At 41.2% G+C, this 7440-nt stretch overlaps 1 protein-coding gene across 1 annotated transcript in view; it reads right to left on the reverse strand.

Moving 5' to 3' along the window:
* LOC121853642 (tyrocidine synthase 3-like) overlaps positions 1 to 5955 on the reverse strand; it is a 28302-nt gene extending 22347 nt beyond the window's left edge. The window contains exon 1 of the mRNA XM_042347917.1: positions 5660 to 5955. The gene's annotated coding sequence lies outside the window, so the exon portion shown is untranslated. The remainder of the gene's footprint in view (positions 1 to 5659) is intronic.
* Between the last annotated feature and the right edge of the window lie 1485 nt (positions 5956 to 7440).

Below are 7440 nucleotides of genomic sequence, written 5' to 3' on the forward strand. Positions count from 1 at the left end.
GAGCTAACTTAAAGTGATCTGTCTTCCTCCTAACCTAACTTAAAGTGATCTGTCTTCCTCCTAACCTAACTTAAAGTGATCTGTCTTCCTCCTAACCTAACTTAAAGTGATCTGTCTTCCTCCTTAACTAACTTAAAGTGATCTGTCTTCCTCCTTAACTAACTTAAAGTGATCTGTCTTCCTCCTTAACTAACTTAAAGTGATCTGTCTTCCTCCTTAACTAACTTAAAGTGATCTGTCTTCCTCCTTAACTAACTTAAAGTGATCTGTCTTCCTCCTGAGCTAACTTAAAGTGATCTGTCTTCCTCCTGAGCTAACTTAAAGTGGTCTGTCTTCCTCCTGAGCTAACTTAAAGTGATCTGTCTTCCTCCTAACTTAACCTAACTTGATATCCTTCTTACTAATCTAACCAAACCTCCTCCCCCCGAAGGTAGTGTTAGGGTATAGTGGGATAAGCTTTGGCGTAAGGAAGGGAGAGGGAAGAGAGAGGGAAGAGAAAGGGAGGCGAATCTGCAAGTAGTTTCGGGTTACTTTCTAAACACGGATCATATTTACGTAATTCCATCTCATTATACGAGGTAGACACACACACACACACACACACACAACCTCTCATGCCAGTGTACCTTTAATTGCTGGATGTTCGCTATTCCTATCATACGAATTTACTTAAAGAGGGATAGTACATTATACCTGATGCAGTAATACAGTTTTTTTGTGTATCCGTGTTGTGATTACAGAACGTTGGGATTAAGTTCGGATTAGGTTGAGTACGGTTGAGTTTGGTTGAGTGTGTTTCGATTTGGTTAGGTTAGATTCTGGTTATGTTGATTTAAAGTTAGGTTAGAGTGGGTAGTATGGGCGAGCGGTATGGATGGGTGGTATGGCTGACCGGTTGTGGGCATAGGTGGGCGTTAAGAAGGGCCGAGTGTTGGCAGGCCACCTGACTTATTGTATCTTGAACTATGTAATTACTACATTGAATCAGGTGTGCTTGAGGACATTCTTGCTGTTTATCCCAAATTTGCTAGCCCACACTGATTAGTCTTCAATTAGAATATGACTCCAATGTATGTGATCCACTGACCTATATATGCTGCTAATGGATATGATGTATTTCCTTCTTTGTGTACGAACCTCTGTCCTGCATGGCAGTGAACAGTGGCATTACCCACATGAATCTGACCGACGTATATGTATGTGTGTGTGCGTGTGTGTATATATATATAATAATAATAACACTGGGGAACAAAATTCAACTTTTTGTCAGTTGCATACATTTTGAGACCTGTTTCTGGGTAAATTGAGGTCACTGATTTCAAATATGGCACCGGTTTTTTTCTACCGGGTCTAGTTTTGTTACGGTGAGTTACCTACCATTTACTACTATATATAGTTAGACTACCATATACTACTGCTAAAATCTAAACCAGCACACAGAGAGGAATTACCAAACACGTAGAATTAATTTTTAATTACTTTTATTTACCTTGACAAGCATATTTTGGATTCATCAGTTGCTTTTGTGAACTATGCCAGATTTATTCAGGCACAAACTTGCGTTTAATGGACTGTCTTGAATATCGCCTCTCAGTGCAGTCTCGCTGAATGCTCCAGCAATAGTACGCCATCATGTGAATGTACCAGCGACCTTGATACCTGTCTTCCATGACTTTGATATCCTGGTGAAAGCGTTCACCTTGCTCATCACTCACGTCCCCCAAGTTTGCCTGAAACTTAATGCTCATGTTGCAACCTAACACATGGAAACTTTCCACCAAAGATTCAACGAGCTTTTTATAGTCCTCTGATTTCCTGTTTCCAAGAAAGTTCCTTACAACAGAAACGAATGCTCCCCATGCATTTCTCTCAACATCAGTCATGGATTGAGTGAAGGCTTGGTCTTTAATCAGCGTCCTAATTTGAGGGCCGTCGAAAATACCTGCTTTGAGTTTTTCTAGCGTTAAACCAGGGAACACTTCACACAGATACTTAAAACAGTCACTGTCAGTATCGAGCGCCTTGACAAACTGTTTCATAAGGCCCAGCTTGATGTGAAGGGGCGGGAAAACAATTTTTTCACGTTCCACTAGGGGTTCATAAATGATGTTCTTTTCCCCAACATTGAGGCTTTCCCTAACTGGCCATTCCTTCTGAATCCAGTGTCTGTCTTTGGCTCTGCTGTCCCAGAGGCAGATAAAGCAAGGAAATTTTGTATACCCACCTTGCTGTCCTAGCAAAAAATTTACCATTTTTAGATCAACACAGATGATCCATTTGTGTTCTTCATATTTGAGTAGCTCCAAAACCGTTTTGATGTGTTCATATTTTTCTTTCAGGTGTACTGAGTGTCCTATGGGTATTGCGCCAAAGATGTTGCCAATATGTAATAAAACACACTTCAGACTCCGCTTAGAGCTATCTATAAAGAGGCGCCACTCTTTCGGATCATAACCTGGAGCTCCCATCGCGGTGACTAATCCAGAAATATCACAACAGTAGACGAAGTCAAATTTAGAATCAAAGAACTGTAAGAGGTTCTTTTCTCCGTTGCGAAAGAATGTTACCTTTGTGTCTATTTTCAGCAAGTTTTTATCTTTTAACCGTGAAGCCAACAATTCTGACAGCTTTTTAGACAGACCCAGATCTCGAACTAAGTCATTGAGTTCTGTTTGGCTAAATGTTTGCGGTTCTGTTGATATGCCTGCAAAATCTGAGTCACTATTTCTGTTAGTTGACTCCTCTGTGACCTCAGTGTCATATTCACTGTCAGATTCAACGGAAGCAAGTTGAGTGAAGATAGGCTTTGGAACATCATCTGAATGGGGCACAGGCCTGATTGCTGAATCTAGACTAGGGTATGTGATAAGATAACTAGACCTGATCTGCACAAACGAATGCCATTTTCAGAATCTGTGACCTCAAATCTACCAGAATCAAGTGTCAGAACTCATGCAACCGAAAGTGTGTTCCCCTAATAATAATAATAATAATAATAATAATAATAATAATAATAATAATAATAATAATAATAATCAACGGTTTATTGAAAAAATTCTGCAGCCCGAAGGCTGAAAATATACATTGGACATAAATGACGTATTACATACATTGGTGGTTTAACAAAAGCCTTCATTAGAGAAAGGTAAAGGAACATACAGTGAACATACAGATTAATGTAGGTGTTGAACAGCAAACTCGTAGTGTAGTAACTCCCTCCCAGATGGTGTTAGGAGGAACTCACGTGGTGTAGTAGTTCCCTCAGATGTTGTTATGAGGGACCTGGCGTGGTGTAGTAATTCCCTCGCAGATGGTGTTATGAGGGGCCTCACGTGGTGTAGTAATTACCTCACAGATGGTGTTATGAGGGACCTCACGTGGTGTAGTAATTACCTCACAGATGGTGTTATGAGGGGCCTCACGTGGTGTAGTAACTCCCTCACAGATGGTGTTATGAGGGGCATCACGTGGTGTAGTAATTCCCTCACAGATGGTGTTATGAGGGGCCTGACGTGGTGTAGTAATTCCCTCACAGATGGTGTTATGAGGGACCTCACGTGGTGTAGTAATTCCCTCACAGATGGTGTGATGAGGGACTTGACGTGGTGTAGTAATTCCCTCACATATGGTGTTATGAGGGACATGTGGTGTAGTAATTCCCTCACAGATGGTGTTATATGAGTGAGGTTTGGTCCCAGGCCTTCCTATCGTAGACGGATTAACACATCGGTGGTTGTTGTTGGGTCTCGCGGGGGCCGTTATCACTGGGTATCTGGGACCTCACTGTGTGAAGGTTAACTTGGGTACGACTGTTACTGTTGAGTTGTTCTCACTGACTTAAGCACTGTTCACCACTGTTTAACACTGGTTCCGTTCCTTTCCTAAATGAAATTGTAACTTCTGGCGAGAACTTGTTGATATTCCGGTGGGGAGGAGGGTTCAGGGGAGGGGGTTGGTATGGGCCAACTTAACAGTTGACCTGGCTGCTCCGAGAGGAGCGCCAGGTACGTCTTGACCCTTCGGTGGTCAAGGATGTGTGTATATGTACATGTATATGTGTATGTATATATGTATATGTATGTATATGTGTGTGTGTGTGTGTGTGTACATATATGTATTTGTACTGTCAATGAATATAATGCATCTCTTTGTGTATGAACCTCTGTCCTGCATGGCAGTGAACAGTGACATTACCCATATGAATCTGACCTATATACATTTATAGCTGTTAATGAATATGATGTATTTCTTTGTGTATGAACCTCTGTCGTGCGTGGCAGTGAGAAGTGATACCACCCTCAGTGTCAAGACCTGACTGAATTACTCAGAATAGGCAAACTGCACTACAAGCTCAGCCAATAAATTTGTTAAACTAAAACCGTGAGGGCAAACTTTTTCGGAGTGAGGGTTGTAAACTCTTGGAACAATCTACCAGAGAGTGTTGTGACGGCACCGAGTGTGAGCTCTTTCAAGAGAAGACTTGACCAACACTGGAGCGGGTTCAGGTACATTCAGGAGCCGGTGCATGCCCAGTATTTGCCAACAGTGCGTGACAGAGACGTGACCGATCGCCCGGGCGGCTAGCGAGCCGACCATTTGGTGAAGAATATAAAGGAAAAGAGACGTGACCGATCGCCCAAGCGGCTAACAAGCCGATCAGTGGCGAAGAGGATGAAAGTAAAAGTGAAAAAAGTTGGCAAGGGTGGGCGGGTATGTGCGTGCCATGGGCGAAAATCGAGGTTTCAAAATAACTGCCTCAACTAGATAGAGCCAGCTTACACATTCTTAAAGAGAGATAGAGCTTATAACCATACGGATTAAAGCTCGCTCTATGTTAGTCTTTAATATCTCTCTTTTGTTACAACTTAAAAACGAGTTTTCAAATTATTGGTTAAGCTTTATTTAAGTTGAGAGTTTCTTTCATTCGCGTCTCATTGAAGGGGAAACTATATTTAAGTCGTAATTTGTTCTTCTTGGCAATGTCTCTGAAAATCATAGTTGTATGTTCAGTTTTGTTCATAATTAAATCAACGATACCATTTTTAACACAAATTTCCATTTCTGTTTATATCTCACAAAGGACACACATTCCCACGAGTTTTTAGCTCAGTAGTCATAGATCCTTGCCTCCCTCCTACCTAACCCTCCTCCCTCCCTCTCCCACGATGGTATGCTGAGAATAATATTCGATCTCCCAGCTAGTGTTTGTTCATGCGGTGTCCCCTATCAGTCCCCTAGTCCTCAGTCCTAATTAACTCCCATTACTAACAGGTAGTAGCAGCCCCCAGCACCTCCCTCTGTTGTCTCCGTAAGAACAACTATTACTTATAAGACAGGACTGCTGCCTATAGCTTTACTTATATCAGGGTTTCATTTAGTGATACTGCCTTTATAAGATTATATACGTTGAGTTTAGCTTATATACAAGTAGGCCAGGTTAGGTTAGTAATTGTGTTGTTTTAGGTTAACTTACTTGTCTTTGGTTAGGTTAGGTTAGATTAGGTATAGGTTAGGTTAGATTAGGTTAGGTGTAGGTTATATTAGGTTAGGTGTAGGTTATGTTAGGTTAGGTTACATAGCGAGGAACAGTACGAAGGAGCACCCGCGGGTCAACATTGGGTAGGAGGGAGACTCCGTCCTAAAACCAAGTATCACATACCTTGTTGATTGCTCTGAACCTGAATCGAAAGGTCGAGGGTGATGTAGACAGTGGAGATATAACCACGCTCAGGAACCACCCAATTCAACTTCTTGATTAAACTGCTGTTACAAGTCACCAAGAAGAGAATGGCTTTAGTGTTTGTGCTATGTCTCCTGCGTTTAAGTCTTATCTAAACCCGTATTAGGGTATGGTAACTCAGGGTAAGCAAGAGCGACGTAAAAAGCGTTCCTCCTGCTCCACGTCCCGCGTACGACTGGCTGCCCGTGAGAACAGTGTGAGACTGGGAGTGCGTGTCCGGGAGAGGTCGACTAGGTTTCTCGCCCTGTCACTGTGCCTGCAGAGGGAGAGACAAGTGGCCCGGGATTTTCAATTACGTAATAGGAATAAATTTTTTTCCTATTTACTTTAGTCTATACCTACTCCAATAGATATAGTCTAAGTTAAGAGTAAAATAAATGAACTTAGGCACCCTTGAGAATCTTTATCGCGTTAAGGATTTGATTTTGCCGCTTACAGCGGCTACTTTATTGTGCACCCCACACTCATCCTGTGAGCGGTAGCGCAAAAGGATTACAGAGTAGAGTTTACAACGGGTCATAATAATTAACCCCCGTTGTCAGGATGTTATGGCACTGAATGTTACACAGTATTTCAATTACATTATTTGTTTAGTTCTATACATAAAGGGTAACTTATTCACAAATGCGTGAGTACAGGCGTGTGAGGTAGTATGTCTGGCCTCACACTTTGTTATTCACATTTACGTGAGAAGTATTCAAGCACATTGCGTATTTGGTTCTGTACATGAGAACTGATATAGTTACTGAGTGCAAAAAAGTGGATACAGTCTTATCGCGTTAAGGTATATAACGGTATGTGGCCTAAGTGTTAATTACCCATGTAACCTAATTAATAACCACTAATTAAATATAATCTGTGAAGTTTTTTTAAAAGAACGAAAATATGGTTTGGTTAATAATTATAATTATAGACGACGAAATGTAAGCACCCAGATTATAATAATGTACTATAATTCATTCAGGCGTGTGTGTGTTTCTGTAAAGTCTTATCTAAACATAGCATTAGTTACGAGATCCATCATTATACTGTCTCTATTACACTCCGTCACTCCCCTTCAACACCCAGAATCTCCAAGCTAGTCTTCCAGATCAATGACAACACTATACACCAACAGCCAAGACTTAATTAGAGATAAATATTCCACGAATTTTTGCATTAGTGATCAATTCCTCCGCTCATCGACTAGTTACCAGGGATAGGCTATCAATGACTACGGTGGGAATTTAACTATCTGGCGTAAACCCTTAATTGTAACTATAATTTGTTTGATATTTCTGAAATGTAAAGCTATCGGGTAATATGAGCAATGAGCGACGAGATCAACGGGCAGTGTCTTATTTGATAATAGGAAGTTGTCTTTTTCATACATATAGGCTTAGTTGTAGACCATGATGACTGACTTCACCAAATATTGTCGAAGAACATCATTAACAGCGACATTCCTATCGCATCTGACGACATTTCCGATATTTTTTAGTTTTCGGGAGTATTTTATATTGTTGAGAATATTCTAGAAGGACCCTTTTGGTTTTTAAAGTGACGGACAGTGCCAGAGGTTGTCAAATGTTTACAGGGGCAGGAAGTGTGTCCCGGGCTGTCCTTTATTACCCCACACCGGAAACCTTTACCTGATGAATGACTTACTACTGGCAGTCCTCTGAAAACCAGAAGCCAACACTCGAGGGTTTTACCGGAAT

The sequence above is a fragment of the Homarus americanus genome, unplaced genomic scaffold (assembly GCF_018991925.1).
Source record: "Homarus americanus isolate GMGI-L3 unplaced genomic scaffold, GMGI_Hamer_2.0 scaffold4896, whole genome shotgun sequence".
NCBI classification, from domain to species: domain Eukaryota; kingdom Metazoa; phylum Arthropoda; class Malacostraca; order Decapoda; family Nephropidae; genus Homarus; species Homarus americanus.